Genomic DNA, 16845 nt, shown 5'->3' with positions numbered 1-16845 from the left:
TCGTCAGGTTTACACATTTCACAGCACTCATCATAGCCCATACCCTCCCCAATGAAGAATGTGATTTTGAATAGCAAACCACCCATGTCTTTTGAACGTGAATTCTAAATGATTAAAATTTCAGTTTGTGAAAGAGTGCTATTAATACCAGGTATTTGGGGAAGTTGTCCTTGACTAATATGAGGGGGTGGTTGGGGTGTGGAAAACTCAAGTTTGACCATATGAGGGCACATGTTTTATTTAGTGGGAAAGCATTCTGCTCTGTTTGCTTTCCCTGACCTAAAGGATCATGAATATACAGTTACCTAAATATATACAATTATGAATCATATCTCCTCTTATTCTCCCTAAATCACAAGCCACTTTTGTTGGAGCTTTGTCTAAGAGCATGTTTTATGTGGTCCTTAGAGTGTTGTTATTTATAAGCAAAAAAAAAAAAAAAATTAAATAATAACAACTGAGATGAAAATAAAGATTATTGTAACAAGATAATTTATTATGTCACTAGTAAAGAAGGAACCTGACATACATTCTAAATTGAGTGGAATTTGCTTTTGCTCTAAAAGAAATGTCAGTTTTATCTAATGATACTTTTAATTGCTTGCATCTAATGCTGGATAATGTCCTTTAAAACAAAGGAGAAACATTTAAGCATAATGAAGAATTCTGAAAAGCAGTTTATAGAACTCAAGCATTGCTTTTATCCATCATAGGCTGTCTTGGTTAGAGGAGGGAGAGAAGGGGGGTGGGAAGAGAAGGAAAGAAAAAGAGAGAGTGAGCGGAACCTAATAAAGAATATTCCAGATAGTTTCTCAAATCAAGCTAAATATTGAGCGGGCAAAACGAACTCTCACAAAATTAGCTTGCAGTGAGACAAGTCTCTTTTAAGAATTTGAAATAAAGAGCGATTCTTGATTGGGTAGAATTCTGTTTGCTGTTTACATGAACTGTCACATGGCAAGAATCATTTTAAGCAGAATAAGTACAGCACCTGTTACTACCAGATGTGTGGCTTCCTTGGCTACAGTGATGATGGGTATACATTGCAGAAATGCTTGCATGTGATTTGGTACATAAGAAAATAAGCATTTTTGCTCTGGAAATGGTAGCTTATGATCCTCCTCTAGCAAGAGCTCATGTGGGAAGCCTTGGCCACTGGTGGGGGGTGGCCAAGAAAAATGGGAGAGGGAAGCAGAGCCATAGCATGTTGGAGCTATGTGCAAAGGAGAGAGCCTACTTGAAAAAGCCCAAGTTGGTATCAATATTTATGATGCCACAAGAGAATTGTGGGTGTGGGAGACCACAGATTTTTGGGGGGAGAGTCTCAGCTCCATTTAATAGCTAGGCAGCTTTAGGCAAATCACTTCCCCTCTCTGTGCCTTGTTATCTTCACCTATCAAATAGGTGGGGTTGTTTGGAGCATCAGATGAGATAATGTCTGTGAAAGTACTTTGTAAACTCTTAAATGCTACACAAAGGTTAACTATTTTCCCATAATGTGGTTTATAATTGCATGTGTTAAGATATTCTATGAGTCACAATGTTACCTCCAAAAGCTAAGGCCTCGTATAAGTTATTCTGTGACACAGATATTAGTCTTCTCCCTGGTTAGAAGCATTATAAAAGGTTAGCACTATATTAAGTAATAGATCTATTGCTCCACTAAATTATTCATGATTATGTGTTCAGTGAATGATCAGTTTGATTGAAATAATCATCAGGTGTTCTCAGGGCTCTGGAGAGAAAGCTGATAAATGACATAAGGTTTCTTCATTGTGATGACTTTGCTTCTATTAAACATTAAGAAAAACCAATTAGTGGAATTTGTGAAAAAATATCAAGTTACAGTCTGGAATGTTAAAGGAATTATCCTTTTTTGAAGTCTTTTTTTTTCTTTTTCAACAAATCAGATCTTTTCAGCAAAAGTTTCAGAGTGGTGAATGATTTCAACCATTTTCTGAAGATTAGGTCTTGAGTGAGAAAGAGAAAACCCATTCCTTTTTCATAAGGAAAGACATGCTAATTTTGTTGTTGCTAAATGAATGAATGAATGGGTTTGGCTCATTTTGGCTAGGAATTTAAATAGTTGTTGAAAAGGCTCCTGTGGACTCCAAAACCAGGACAGTGATAACCAACATGACAATCCTACGTGCATACCCTACTATCATCTCAAACTGCCCACATCTAAAATGAAAGTAATTTTCTCCTCCACTGTCCCCATCAGCACAACCACCTGACATCCCCTTTTCTGTCGAAAGCCTGACATTCTTCCCATATCTCATGCAAGAATTCTTTGGAGTTCTCTTGGTCTTACAATACCTTCTACTCTGTTGCCAAGTCCTGACTTTTATCCACCTGAAAATATTTCTAGTGCGACCCTCCCTCTCCCCACAGCCCTTGCTACCAGCCTAACTCCAGCGTTCATGCTTACAGCGTCAAGACAGCTTGGACTGTGGTGATTGGCTTCCTCCAATTCCTCCTGAATCTTTCCATAATATCGCTTTCATCACATCATTACTTTTTGTATAAATAGCTATGGCCCTCTATTATGGGCCAGTTTGAGCTCAGCTCCCCTCTTGGGGTAGCTTTCTTTGTCCCCAACCTCAATTTGTGGTTCTTTCTTCAGTTTGTCACAGTCTGGGGCCCTTCCTCTGTACTGTGAAAAAGCAAGTGCATTGCGTATGGAAGTGCAGTAGACCATTTCCATTCTGGTGATGAAAGTATTCTCTCTAGCAGTGGCATCTGCAGTTCTGGATCTGTGCAGCCCAGGTGGGAGCCAGGAGAGCACTGATCAAGTCTACGTCATCAGTAAGGGTAGCCGAGAACTGGCAGTGAAAACCTCAGATGGTTGAGTAGGGTCTGGGGGCCACAGCAGAATTTGTCCACAAGCATTAGCACAAGGAAGGAGGGTGTTTGGAAGGGAAGATAGATTTGGGGCTGAGTATTCCAGTAGAGGGGTGCCAAAACCAGAGATGATCAATGAGGTTGGTAACTTAATCTGTGCCCACCTACCTAGAAACTACAGCAAATTGAGAGTAAGTTGGGTTAATTTTAAAAGAACAGTGTCCAGCTCACAGAGACACTTAAAATTGGTAATACTTCTATTGTTTAAAAATGATGCATTGGGGCGCCTGGGTGGCTCCGTGGGTTAAGCCGCTGCCTTCGGCTCAGGTCATGATCTCAGGGTCCTGGGATCGAGTCCCGCATCGGGCTTTCTGCTCAGCAGGGAGCCTGCTTCCCTCTCTCTCTCTCCCTGCCTCTCTGTCTACTGTGATCTCTCTGTCAAATAAATAAAATCTTTAAAAAAATAAAAAATAAAAAAAATAAAAATGATGCATTACTGGCTTAATTCAAACAGCTGAATTTTGTGATTTGTATTGTTTAGCAATCATGTTCCCCTTCAAGATCATTCAAGATGTGACTGAATTGAATAACATATGTAAAGCACCTAGCTTTTCTAGTAGCTAGCAGGTCCGTAATAAATGAAAGTGCTCTTATCCTTCCCTCTCTCTGAAATTTAATAACTTAAAGAAAATTATTCACATAGGTAATTAAGATTTAAAAAGTCTCCCTGTGGACTGTTTTGTTTCAATTCAGGGTAATCTGAAAAGTCCTCATTAAGTAGAAGAAAAGGTATAGGTAGGAAGATATAGGAGGATAGAAAACATATAGGGGCAGGAAGAATGAGTCTAGGTGTTTGTTTTAACTGTCTCAGGTATAGTTGCAAAATATATACCTGCATGTAGGTATAAAATATGGAGGTAGGCAGGCTCTATTGTGAACACTTTCAGTCCCCACTCCCAGGCTCACTTCGTTGCTATATAACTGAAACATATTTGCAAAAATGAGCCCCAGTTTAAGAAGCCGAGTATGTGGAACTCTGAACTTGTAAAACAGATAAGTTATGGATGACTGCACATTATAAAAGATTCTTTGCTCTGAAAGAGATAAACTGAGTGTAAAGTCTTTGCCACATGTGTTTGTTCCATAAAATGAATTTTACCCGGGTAAAAAGTACATTAATATCCATCTGAATAATTCTGCAAAAAACAGGGGTGTTTTTGATGTTGCTGTTGTTGCTGTTCTTATTTTTTCTTCCGGATCTGGAATTTTTGAAAAGACATACTTAATATTCTTAAAGAAATAAGTCTTAAGTTTGTTAACTCTGTAGCCTACTGTTGAGTACCATTGGGTTCTCATCTTCTGCAGATCTTGTCCCCCAGATTCATTATATTTTATATTCTAAACTGTATCATTTATCTAAGTGAATGTCTCATTAAATCTTGTTTCTTTACTATCCTATTATGATAATAAAATTTTGTATGTTCTGTACATGAGAAGAATTGGTATTTGGAAAGTTCCTTCTTTCTCACCACTTATTCCTTATTGCATGTCCTTGGGAGTCTAGGTGCTAATTCTCTGCTTGTTATCGTTTTATAAAAGATATGTTAATGAGTATATTATAGATGTATATTTGACATGGTTTAAAAACTGTATATTAAAGCTTTTATCAAATTTTAATTAAATAATTGCTAATTTCCAAAAATATATGTGTATACCTAGCTTAGAAATGACATTTTAGAAACTTGTTCGATAACTTGCCTCTCAAAATCATGTAGTTTCCGGAAAGATAAAGACAAGTGTTTGGGGGCTGAAATCCCCTAGAGTTTTCATTCTCTTGTCATGTCTAGTTTTAAAAAACCTTTTGAGGATTGTGGTAGCAGCAGAAAATACCTACCAGTGGCTTTCATGTGGGACCAAATGTCAGAATATATAACCACTTACTATTGAGTGGTCTGAGGTGTTTCTTCCATAGTGTATTAAAAAACAAATATTCTTCAATGTTTATTTTAAAAAGGTGAATCATCAGCAGGGATTTTTCCAATCCATCTTTATGTACGTACCAGAAAAGAAGTTACCAAGATCTTTGTGGCTAGTCAAATGCTTTCAAGAAAACACAAGTGACTTTGATTTCCAATTTTTATTTGGTTATGAAAAGAGAATTACACATTTAGTCTCATGGATAGAAAACTCTCCTAAAAGATAACTCTACTGCATTGATGTAGTATGTTTAACAGACATCTAGAAGCTGTTTGTAATTATGATGAAGGATTATGGTAATGTTAGTGTGTGAGTCAGTATCCCTCAAAATATCGTTTATATGAATGGATCATTTTGAGAAAATATCTACAAAAGGATGAATCAGTCTAATACTTTAGGGTCTCTTATATGCCCAGTTTTTTGCATCTGAATCTGGAACTTTTTTCTCTGCTTCCTACTCATTTTTCAAGATTCAAAAATGTTACCTCCCTTGTAGGATCCTTTTGGCAACTCGATATTCCATTCCCTTTCTGAATCTCCAGAACACTCTGTTTCATCATTAGAGCCCTTAGCAGATTGTCTTGAAATCGGTTGCTTACCTGTCTCCCTTATTGCTCTGTGGACTCTTCAAGGTGACACTGTTTATTCTGCTTGACCTGAGGTCTTATACCTAAAACAGCATCTGGCACTTAAGGACTGAGTTAATGGAAGAGACGTCATGCATGCACACAAACTGCATGGTAACATTTAATGAACTGGTAACTACGTCTTTTTGAAAGAGTTTATAAGTAAATTCAGATAATGTCCGGATATAGTTTGGATCACATTTGGATATGTCTCCTTCAACTACCCCATGTTTATAATGGATGCTGACATGGAGACAGTGATTGTCATCAGACTGTGTTGGCAAAAGGTCCCCTATCACAGCTTTCAACACTCCTTCCAACCTTACATAGATGCTCCTCATCAAAACTACTGGCCACATCTGCTTCCTGCCCTCCCAGTACTTGCTGTTTCAGAATGTTAGAGAAGAATGTGGGGAAGGAGGAAAGAAAATTGGAAGAAGGTGGATGATGAGGGCAAGAAATGAGGAGCCAAAGAATTAGTTTTCTTTTTTCATCAGACCATATACTATTCTATCTTATGACCTGGGGGAAAAAAAAAAGGAGACTAACATATGCAAATATTTATCTCTCAAATGGTGTTCAGGGGTTACTAGTTATGGGGCAAAACAAGAGACAACCCATGAAAACCCCCAAACTCTCCCTTTTAACTTTCTACTGCCTCTACTGTGGGACCCATTAAGTTTCAGGAGATCGGAAACGATTTTTGAAGTCCGCTGTTCTCTTCTACAGACCAAGAGTGTGGACAAGAGCAAAGAAAATCTTTTAATCTCTCTTGCCCTTCCTGGGGCCAGGCTAAGGGAGTGCTGTTGAATTTAATTTGATGATATTATGCCATGACATTGTGTCAATATGCGATGATGTGTGTGATGGCACAGCGTCATCACGTGGTGACGCAACATCATGACGTAAGACATCACAACGCCAATTAAAGACGTGACTCCTGGAGGGTTTTTAAATTGAGCAACAAATCTACAACTATTTGACTAAGGACTTGAGGTAGTTTAAGGTACTGAGGAAGCTGAGCTGTGAATTACAGACTTGGAAATGTTTCTTTGCATGAACCATGGCTTCCCCACCCCCCGCTTTTTTTTTTTTTTTTTTTTTTGTATATGGCTCCTTCCAGAAATTATAATCTCTGTTCTTGCAAGGCAGTTTCAGAAATCAAAATATAATTTCGTTTAATAGACTTCTCCTATCATAGGCTGTCCCTATATTAGTTTTCTTTTATCTGTAGAATATGAGCTGGTGGTAAATTTAAATATAATTTCAGAACTATATTAAAAAATAAAATCTCTTAATTTGCATATTTGTTAAAAATTTTTAGAGCTCCAGGTAAAATGATTTATAATTGAAATTACATTGTAACTAATATCTTTTGTAGGCATACATTTCATAATAATCTTTCACTAAGATTCTAATCATATGAAAATATTAAAGAGGAGAAATAATTTGCAAAATATGGTTTACTTTCTGTTGTGTGTGTGTGTGTGTGTGCATGCACACTCGCCTATGTATGTGTGACATCTTAGGCAAGCTTTTATCTATTTTATGCCTCAGTTCTACCATTTTAAAAATGAGGATCATTCATTTTTTCCAGATTTTTATAGGGTTATTGTATAGACAAATCATATGCAGTATGTGAATGTTCTTTGTGCTCTTTGGAACAAATGTTATACAAATCTAGGGTGTTGTTAAATACCTCTCTAGAGCTACACAGGCTCTAGTTAGGAACTTGAAATTAAATGGGGGAAACACTTGTTAAGTTAAAACTAAGATGAGTTTTATATTTGATACTTCATCTTGATTTTTCCCTGATTGTTTCGTTTCTAGATTTATGTGTTTAGAAATGAAATAAATTCTGAAGTAGAGATGATATTTAAAATAAATATCAATAAAAAATTTTTATTTGTGATATCTAAAGTTTTGAACCACTCTTTCTGTCAGGGACCTGTGGATTTAAAGGTGTCTGTGTGTCACTGGTGAAAGGAACTTTACGTTGCACAACAGGGAGAATGAATTTGAGCAAGGTTCACAATTCCCTCATTCACATGTAGCTTTGGCAGTTCACAATCCAGACAATACTGAAGAAGCAGAAGGGACTACAGTGGTTCTTGGCTACTTCTCATTTTACACGGTAAAGTGAAAAAATTGTTTGTTGTCTTTAAATTCACACTGGCTTCATCACTCCTTCTGTACCTCCAGTAAAAATTATGTACCAAAATTTCATGCCTTCTGAAAATGATACATGACTTTTTGATGGAGTTTGAAGCAGTGGCTGATTACTTTTGAATACTCAAGCCCCACTAGTTGGCAGCTCACATCTACAGCAGAGGAAAACAATTAGCAAATTTGTGAATTAGCTTTAGTTTACACATTAAACAAGCCAAGTAATTCTTTATAACTTTAACCAACAGGCTGTGCCTTGATTACAGGATATTGTTGCTCATTAATAAATGAAACTATATTTAGATTTTGCCAGTGTGTACGTGTTTCCTCTGCTTGCCTTTTGTATCTCAGTCACCCTTTTGTACCCATCTCCAGGACTACCTATGTAATCTGTAGAGACCAGTGTTCAAAACTTATCAGCTCTTAAGACAGGAGCAGTAGAACATTAAACCCAGTGTGCACCCAGTTTGGGTTCAGGGCCCTGAGTGAACTGCACAGGTCACATGCCCTTGTGGTCCTGCCAGTCATGCCTTTGACAACATTGGGTTCTATGGGCTGAACCAGTTTCTAGAATTCGTGGCCAGTTTGTGTGATTCTCTAGCTTTGGCTGGATTTTTTCAAGATAAGTTTTAGGCTATTCATAATACATTCATTTCTCTCTAGTTTGTAATTATTTTGTTTTGGTTAGTAAAGCTCTATTATAATTTCTTGCTTAACTGTGATCAAGAATTCAAAGCAACATGGCACCAAAGAAGTTCCTTAATAACTTGAATTAGTGGCACCTAATTTAAACTTGGGAAATGCCCAGGTCACATGAAAGCTGGATTTCTTAACATTAAAAAACAAACCCCAAAACCAAAAAACTATTATTTTCAGTAGTTTGTACAATACAGCTAAGCATTGAACAATGCAGAGGCTAGGAGTGCCAATGCCCTGCACAGTCATAAATCTGTGTGTAACTTTTGACTCCCCCCAAACTTAATTACTAATAGCCTACTATTGATTGGAAGCCTTACCTATAGCATAATCAATCAATATATATTTTTGTATATTATATGTATTATATACTGTGTTCTTATAATAAAGTAAGCTAGAGAAAAGAAAGTATTATTAAGAAAATCATAAGGAAAAGAAAATTTACATTACTGAACTCTATTTATTAAAAAAAAAAAATCTGTATATAAGTGGACCTGTGCAGTTCAAATCCATGTTGTTCAAGGATCAAATTGTTCAGAATAAATGCTGCTCACAAGTACTTATAACTGTTCAATCTGACCTGACTTGAGATAAAGAAGGGGTCATTCAGAAATTAGAAAGATTTATTTGTACAGAAATTCCAAGATAATTATTTTTAATAGTGTTTTCTTGACTTTACATATAAGGACAAGCTTTCCCCCCAGAATATTTTTATATTAATAATTTACTTCACAAACTTTTTTTTCCTTGCAGATGGCATATTGATCTTACTCCCCTTGGAGTTACTACAAATTTCAGGGAGTAAAACCTGAACTAATGAGATTTGGTGTTTATTCCTTTTTGAGAAGAATCATGTTTGTTTTTTATATATGTATACATATTTGAGGAGTGGGTGAAAAGTATATTTAACTTCAAACCATCTCTTGCTGGGATCATTGGTAACATGAGTAAGTCTTAACACTCACCCTCTTTTTAGGCCACTTGTAGATTGTTAATTTATTTTCCTTCAGGTTTACAAGGGACCTCAAAATTCATCAAGACGAAACTCCCACTGCTGTGTTAATCCCCTGTGCAGTGTTAATCCCCTATGCAGTGTCCCACCTATAGATGGTTCAGTCTGTTATCCCTTTATCTAAGGGGGGGGGGGGACTCACTATCTCATAATCCTATCCTGTTACACCAAGTTGCAGTCTGTCTTTTTTGAACCTATTGCCTCTCATTTGATCTCTTGGGGTACTTCAGAGTAAGACTGTTTTCATTCCACATACCGCTTTAAAAATATTTTTTAAATAGCTGTCATGTCCTTCTTTAGTCTTCTTTCCTCCAGATTAATACCTTTTTCTAAAAAAAATTATTTGATATTTAAAAATGTCTCTTCATCTGACATGGGACCCTTCTGGTGTGAGAAATCGAATGTCCTTTGTTCACATCTTTAAGGTTCAATGCCGCTTTGTCTGTATCTTTAAGGTTCAACACCAAAAACTATATACGATATGGAAATAAATTACCAGTGTCAGGAAGAGCAGGCCAATGGCCTCACTTTTTTTTAAATACTTTATTTCTGTTATTGCAGAAATTTCTTATTTCTAATATCACCAAAGGTGGCACCAGCTTTCAGGTAATCATACTGTATTGTTGATTCATATTGAATTACTGTCAGCTGAAGTCCCTATGTCTCTTTTAAGGTAGGTGTAAACCATTTTTTTTTCCCCCAAAACATTCTGTACTTAGGAAGTTTCTTTTTGGATCTCAAACTTACCTCTGTTAAATTTCAATTTGTTTGACTTGACTCATCTCTTTACCCCGTCAAGTTTATTTTGATTAATATAATCCATCATTATCCCACTCAATTTGTTATCATCCTCACATTTTAGAACCTTTCTGTCCATTTAAGTAATTGGTAATATTTGGGAACAGAAGAAGGTCAAGGGGGCAACCCTGTGGCACAATTCTTTGTCCAGGTTGAAAATCTTTTCTTCATCACTAGCCTTTTGAGTACAGCTGTTCCATTAGTTACTAATTGTTCTACCATCCACTCTACATTTCTCTATCTCTTCCATTTGAATGTGAAAGGCCGTTTCAGATGTTGTGCTGTAACCGAATGCACATTATTGATGGCAGTTTTCTGACCAGTTTTATAGACCCTCAAAGGAAATTATGGAATTGATATGCATAACTGAATATATATAACAGACTTCTTAAGTCTGTTGAAGATAAAATAGGTACCACAGGTAATTCTAGGTACCACACGGTGGTAAAATTCAACTGTGTTCATCTGAGTGAGAATAAGATCTGGATAGTTCCCACTGACAAATTGTCATTTCAGGCCCCATTATTTTAGCTTTGTTTTTAATCACGAGAGGCACATCAAAACAATGAATAGTAGAAAATGTCTCGGGAAGTAAGAACTATAAAGTTGAAGGTAAATGTTAAACAAAAGCCAGAAGTTGTTCCAGTGATACAGAAGGGTGAAGCTGTTAAAAAGTTCATTTACAAAGCATGTTTCTATCTTTTGGGTATTAATAATGTCACTGAGGTGCACCTAGCCAGACTTAGAATCTTGATGGTATTTATAGTGCTCTGATTCATACCAGGTAGAAAGTACCCACCTTTCAGAGTTGCTATAAGAATTAAATAAGAGGGATGCCTGGGTGGCTCGGTTGGTTAAGCAGCTGCCTTCGGCTCAGGTCATGATCCCAGCGTCCTGGGATCGAGTCCCGCATCGGGCTCCTTGCTTGGCAGGGAGCCTGCTTCCTCTGCCTGCCACTCTGTCTGCTTGTGCTCACTCTCGCTCCTCTCTCTCTCTCTCTCTGTGACAAATAAATAAATAAATAAATCTTAAAAAAAAAAAAAGAATTAAATAAATTGTTATAAATACCTAGCATAGTCTCTGAGACAGTATGACCTTAATAATTAAGCCTGTTAATTAATTCAGTAAGCATGAACTGTATGCTATTATGTATACTAATAGAATGCTGGACATTTATTTTTTGTATGATAAATGTGCAGTGTTTATTTTTCTTTCTGTTAAAATATGTATCTTATATATAAATAAGTAAGTATGTGCACACACATTACATTGAATCTAGCTGGAGTCTACATGATTCATTAATGAATTTTTCATTTTTCAACCAAAAAAGTTGAAAACTTAGACTGAGACTACATATATAAGGCTAGAACAATTGGTTTGTTTGGCCATTCCAAGGGACCAAAGGATTTCAGAGATTGGAGGGACTTTATTAACAAAGTCCAACTTATATATATCATAGATTAGGAAAGCAAGGCTGAGAGATGGTTTCTTTAGATTGCTTTGTACACAGTAGAGCTGAAACCAGATTGGCTTGTTTTTGACTTGTATTACTTATCAGTCAATATTAGATATGTTTCCTAACATATTGCACTAATCAAATCGTTCAAAAGAGGCCTGGAATCACACTTGTGATATGATGTCACAAACCACAAAGCAGAAAATGCCATCCTTATGTGACCTGCTGATTAGAATATGTAAATTAGCAAAACTGCAAAAAAAAAAAAAAAGACATCTTGGTAGTGGGTATAATTATGTATTTGAAATATTTTGTAGTAAATAATAAGTTGGTCAAAATTGGCCACTCTTTGTAGGCATAATTCATCAATATTATGATGTTGATGTTATTGGAATGATTGATCACATCCCAAGGATCAACAAAAAAACCTATTTGGAAAGGTAATTGCCTTTGTAAGGCATAACTTGAGAGATGCTCAAGAGAATCAATGGACAATGAGAAGCTAGGCTCTCCTTCATGGAAAAAGTCAGCTAATCAGTTGTGTTGAATTGTATCTGATGTTGAGGTAGGGAAAGAAGTGGAGGAGATGCCCAAAGAATAGGGAGTAGTGTACATTGCTATAATGTCGATTCAAAATTCTCCTCCACTTGGTGAAATTCACTGCTTAGGGAATCTTAGGGAAGATTCTCCTTCAAGGAAAGGTTGCTTACAAATTCAAGGTCATTTTCTAAATCCCACACAGCTTGTCTGTGTGCCAAACTTTTCTGGTTTTGTTTTTATTCTTTTTGCCTTAAAATATATCTTAGAACACAGGTTTCATGATTCCTGCTTTGTGATATGTTATTAGTCCCTGTCCCTGCTGAGGCCATTGTAAATGAGGGGGCTATTAGTGGGGACAGCTGGACAAGGAACAAGGGCTGAGAAGCCTATACGTGGAGAGGAAAAAGGCAAGGGGCTTGAGCTTTTTCTATCTGAACACCAAAATAGATCAGAGAGGGTGAAAGAGGCAGATGGATTTCAGAGGTCACTGAATTGAGCTTCCTCTATCTTGCAAATGAGGAACCTGAGGACCTGAGAGAGAAAATAGTCTGCCTGATACCAAAGATCTATTGTCATAGTTGGTCTTAAAACTCAGGAAGTTTAGTAGCAAATTCCAACTGATGTTTTTAACCAAAAACTCTTTTTATTTTTTGAGAGAGAGCACAGGCGCGCACAGGGGAGGGGTAAAGGGAGAGGGAAGGGGAGAATCTTAAGCGGGTTCCATGCCCAGTGCGAGCTAGAAGCGGGGGCTCGATCTCACAACCCTGAGATCAATACCTGAGCTGAAATCAAGAGTCCGACACTTAACCAACTGAGCCACCCCAGGGCCCCTTTAATCAAAAATTTTAATGCAATATTTCATGTATACAGAAGAATATAAAAATAAAGAAATGCCTGTGCACTCATCTCTCCACATTTCCGATCTTGACTTATTGCTGTATTTTCTTTAGTTGGTTTGAGAAATAACATTGGTGAAGCCCTGCTAGTCCATGTCTCTGATCTCCTTTCCTCTTGCCCCACTGCTCCACAGCTAACCACTGCCCCAAATAGACTGCTTATCATGTCTTTTATCATGTTATTGTGATTTTACTGCCAGCAGACATGCTACAAAGAACACATTGTACAGCATGTTATAAACATTATATAAGCATTAAACTGTATGTATTCTCCTACAGCCTGCTTTTTTTGCTCAGAATAATGTTTTTGAGATTTCTTTGTGTTGAAACATGTAGCTCCAGTGAATTCATTTTAACTGTGAATGGTATTCTAATGTGCCAACATACTACAATTTATCCATTCTTCTCTGCTGATGGGTATTCAGGTGAGTCCTGATTTTTCATTATTACAGACAAAACCACGGTGAACATTTTGCACTGGTGTAGCTCCAGGTCAGTTTTCCTCTGGTGAGCTATGAAAGGGTTATAGCAGGGGCTTAGGCTAACACCACTGGCCCTAGGCCGCTGGAGCCCTGGGCTGCTGGCTTTGAGCCCCCTAGCAGCTTTTCCTCTTTATATGGGCCATTGTACAAATACCATCACCTTTACATGTGAAAAGGTTGGAAGAACTGTTCTAAGATAGTAGTTCTCAAACATTAGCATGCATCAGAATCACCTGGAAGGCTTGTTAAGAAAATTGCTGGGCTCCACATCCAGAATTTCTGATTTAGTAGGTCTACAGTGGGGCCCATGCATTTGCATTCTAACAAAATCCCAAGTGATGTTAATGCTCTGAATATGAGACCCTGCATTTGAGACCCACTAGGGTATATATTTAGGAGTTGAATAGGAAGTGCGGATTGATTATTCAAATGCCTTTGCATTATTGCAAAATATTTTATCATAATTAGCATATAATGCGATCTAGAATATAATTTAAAAATAGGATATGATTCTGTAATCTAATAGCTTGGTATTTGCAAGCTTTTGTGTGAAAGAGAGATAAAAAGCGCTAAATCCTGCTCAGAAGCAACTTTCCCCATAACTGTAAATTCGGCATTTCCCTTTTGAGTGTTTAGAACCAGGAAGAGGGCTCTAAAACGACAATAGAATGAAAAAAGCAGTCTTCCTTTCCTTCCCCTGTTATCTTTATGGTGTAATCAATAGGAACATCGTCATTCACCAAGGAAGGAAAGGGAAATGTTTAAATGATTAGAATGTTGTCAGCCCTCAGCAGAGTTACAAAGTAAACACAATGTTCTTTTGTGGAGGCCGAGAAAAATCAAGGCCATCCCACCTCAGGTTTAGCCTTAGGATAAGTACAGCCATCTCAGACCCCTGTGCCCAAGGGCTGAACTTTCCCCTACTTTACTTGAGTTCTAAAGACCCCCACCCTACTTTAGTTCCAGGAAGCCCCGCCCTGCTTTGGTTCCGGAGACCCCCACCCTGCTTTAGTAACAGGAACCCATAAATACCCCTGCCTTAACTAAGCTTGGGGTCCAAGTCCCTACTCCGCTGTGTCGGGTATACTTGGGCCCAAGCTTAAGCTTGTCGAATAAACCCTCGTGTGATTGCATCGGTCTTGGCTCCTTTGTGGTCTCTCGGACTCGAAAACTCGGGCACAACACTTTGAAGTGTTACCTCCTTTGGGTCAGTCATGTCTCTCTGGAGGTCCACTCCAATTCCTGTGTCTTGGTGTTCTGAGCACCCCGTTTCAGTGTGAGGGTTGGGGGAGGGTGGTTTCCCACACAGCACCAAGCAATTCTAGGGACACCAGTTGGCTGTCCTTCAGTTCAGCTCACTTCAGACTCTACCCTGAGATAGCATTAGCTCAGTCCTTTAAGACTGCTTCCCCACCCCTGCTTCATGCACCAATGGCAAGCCCAGTTTATTACCTGTATTTCTGACTGGCTATAGATTAAAGGTCCCATGACCACCTCTTTAGGTTTGATTAATTTGCTAAAGTGGCTCCCAAAACTCAGGAAATTTGTTTACGCACTGAATCACTGGTTTCTTATAAAATGATAGGTATCAAGAACAGCCAGATGGAAGACATGCAAAGGGCAGGGTATGGGGGAAGGGCATAGAGCTCCCACGCCTTTTCCAAAAGCACCACTCTTGCCAAATCTCCAAGTATTCACCGATTCAGAAGCTCTCTGAATCCCATCCTTTTTGGGTTTTTATGGAGGTTTCATTACATAAGCGAGGCTGAGGAAATCATTAGCCACTGGTGATTGAACTCAATCTCCAGCCCCTCTTCCCTTCTTTGGAAGCTGGGGGGTAGGACTGGAAGTTTCAACCCTCCACGGACAGGGTTGAAGGTCCTGGCAAACCAGCCCCCATCTGTAAGCACTTTGCATCAGGCATCTCATTAACATAACAAAGGACATTTAAAGCTCTCACTCCTTAGGCGATTCCAAGGGTTTTAGGACCTCTGAGCCAGAAATGGTGATGAAGAGCAAATATGTATTTCATAAATAAAATTGCCATATCACACTGTTTCCCCCATTGCACCTCATCCCAGTGCTCAGGCTTCTCCGGAAAGCTGCTTTAACTTAGCTCCCTCTTCCTTCTGCCTTTCCTAAAAGACACCTGCTTCTTTCCTTCTGTAAGGATGACACTCTACTTAAACCTTCAGTAAAAAGAGTCCAAGGAAATAACTTTTTTTTGCAACCAATAATTTAGGTTGATAGGCAGAAGTGGTGTGGAAGGGACCTCCGCCCCTGTCTCCAACCCTAAAACATACTTGGAATAGAGTCACACCTGGTGTGAAGTCATACGTTTCCATGTTCCCCATCTTAGTGAATGACCCTTCTATCCAGCCAGTCAGAAAATGAGGGTTCTTCATCGGCTTGTGCTTCTCACTCATTCCCCACACTGTCTCTATTGACTTCAATCTGCTCACCTTTGTCCCCCCTCCTGTACCTCTGCCTCCAACCCTGTCCCTGTCCTCTGCATGCTCAATGGCCTCCTAAGTGTGCTTCATTCTTGTTCCCTTCTGATCCAGTCTTCACATAGCAGCTCACTGACCTTTATAGAGTGAAAACTGGATGTCACTCCGCTACTAAAAATCCCCCCTAGTGGTTTCTCTTTGATCTTAGAGTTAAATGCAAACTTCTAGAAAGACCTGACCCAGCCCCTGCCTGTCTCCAGCTTCAGCTCACAAGGTGCCCACTTTGTCCTGTTTTTCATCAGGCACGCTGGACTTTTCCTTTCCCCCAAAGCACTGGATTCACTCCTGTATCAAACCCTTTGCGGTTTCTTCTCTTGAAATGATCTTTCTTTCTCCAACTATTTGCTCTTTTTGCTTAACTAACTTGTCCATGTCCTTCAGGTCGAGCTGAAACATCACTTCTGTAGGGCAGGCTTCTCTGACTATCCTCTCCCTCCCACACTGGACTGGGTTCAGTCCTTGTTAGGAGCAGTCCTGCACCTTCCCTCCTTCTTCGTGGCTCCCCCCACACTTCTAATTATGTATTTATTATCTGTTTTTTCTACTAGGCTATGAGCTTAATGAAGGCAATCACCTTTTTATTCTCAGCACTGATTCCCCAGGGCCCAAGGTAATGCCTAAGGGCCACTCAATAAATTCAGTAAGTGTCTGTGGCTGATTGATTTAAATTCTTGACTGTATTTTCATATATTGATTACACACTGTTAAAGAGAAAAAAATTCAACTGAGTAAATTTGAAGATCTAATTGACTTTATTAAGTGGCTCATAAATCGGGTAGCATCCTATCTAGCAGGTAGAGGGTAGCTCCAAGGAGTTGTGCAAAATGGAAGACTTTATAGGA

The 16845-nt window shown here is 38.4% G+C and overlaps 1 protein-coding gene across 1 annotated transcript in view; it reads left to right on the top strand.

Annotated features, from left to right (window-relative positions):
• The window catches only part of GRM8 (glutamate metabotropic receptor 8), a gene marked incomplete at both ends in the record, with an annotated part of 740123 nt that overhangs the window by 179182 nt on the left and 544096 nt on the right, over positions 1 to 16845 (top strand). The window lies entirely within an intron of this gene.

This window comes from Martes martes (assembly GCF_963455335.1).
Source record: "Martes martes genome assembly, chromosome: 11".
In the NCBI taxonomy this organism is placed as follows: domain Eukaryota; kingdom Metazoa; phylum Chordata; class Mammalia; order Carnivora; family Mustelidae; genus Martes; species Martes martes.
Note: the sequence above shows the minus strand (reverse complement) of the source record. Positions and strands in the feature narration are given on the sequence as shown.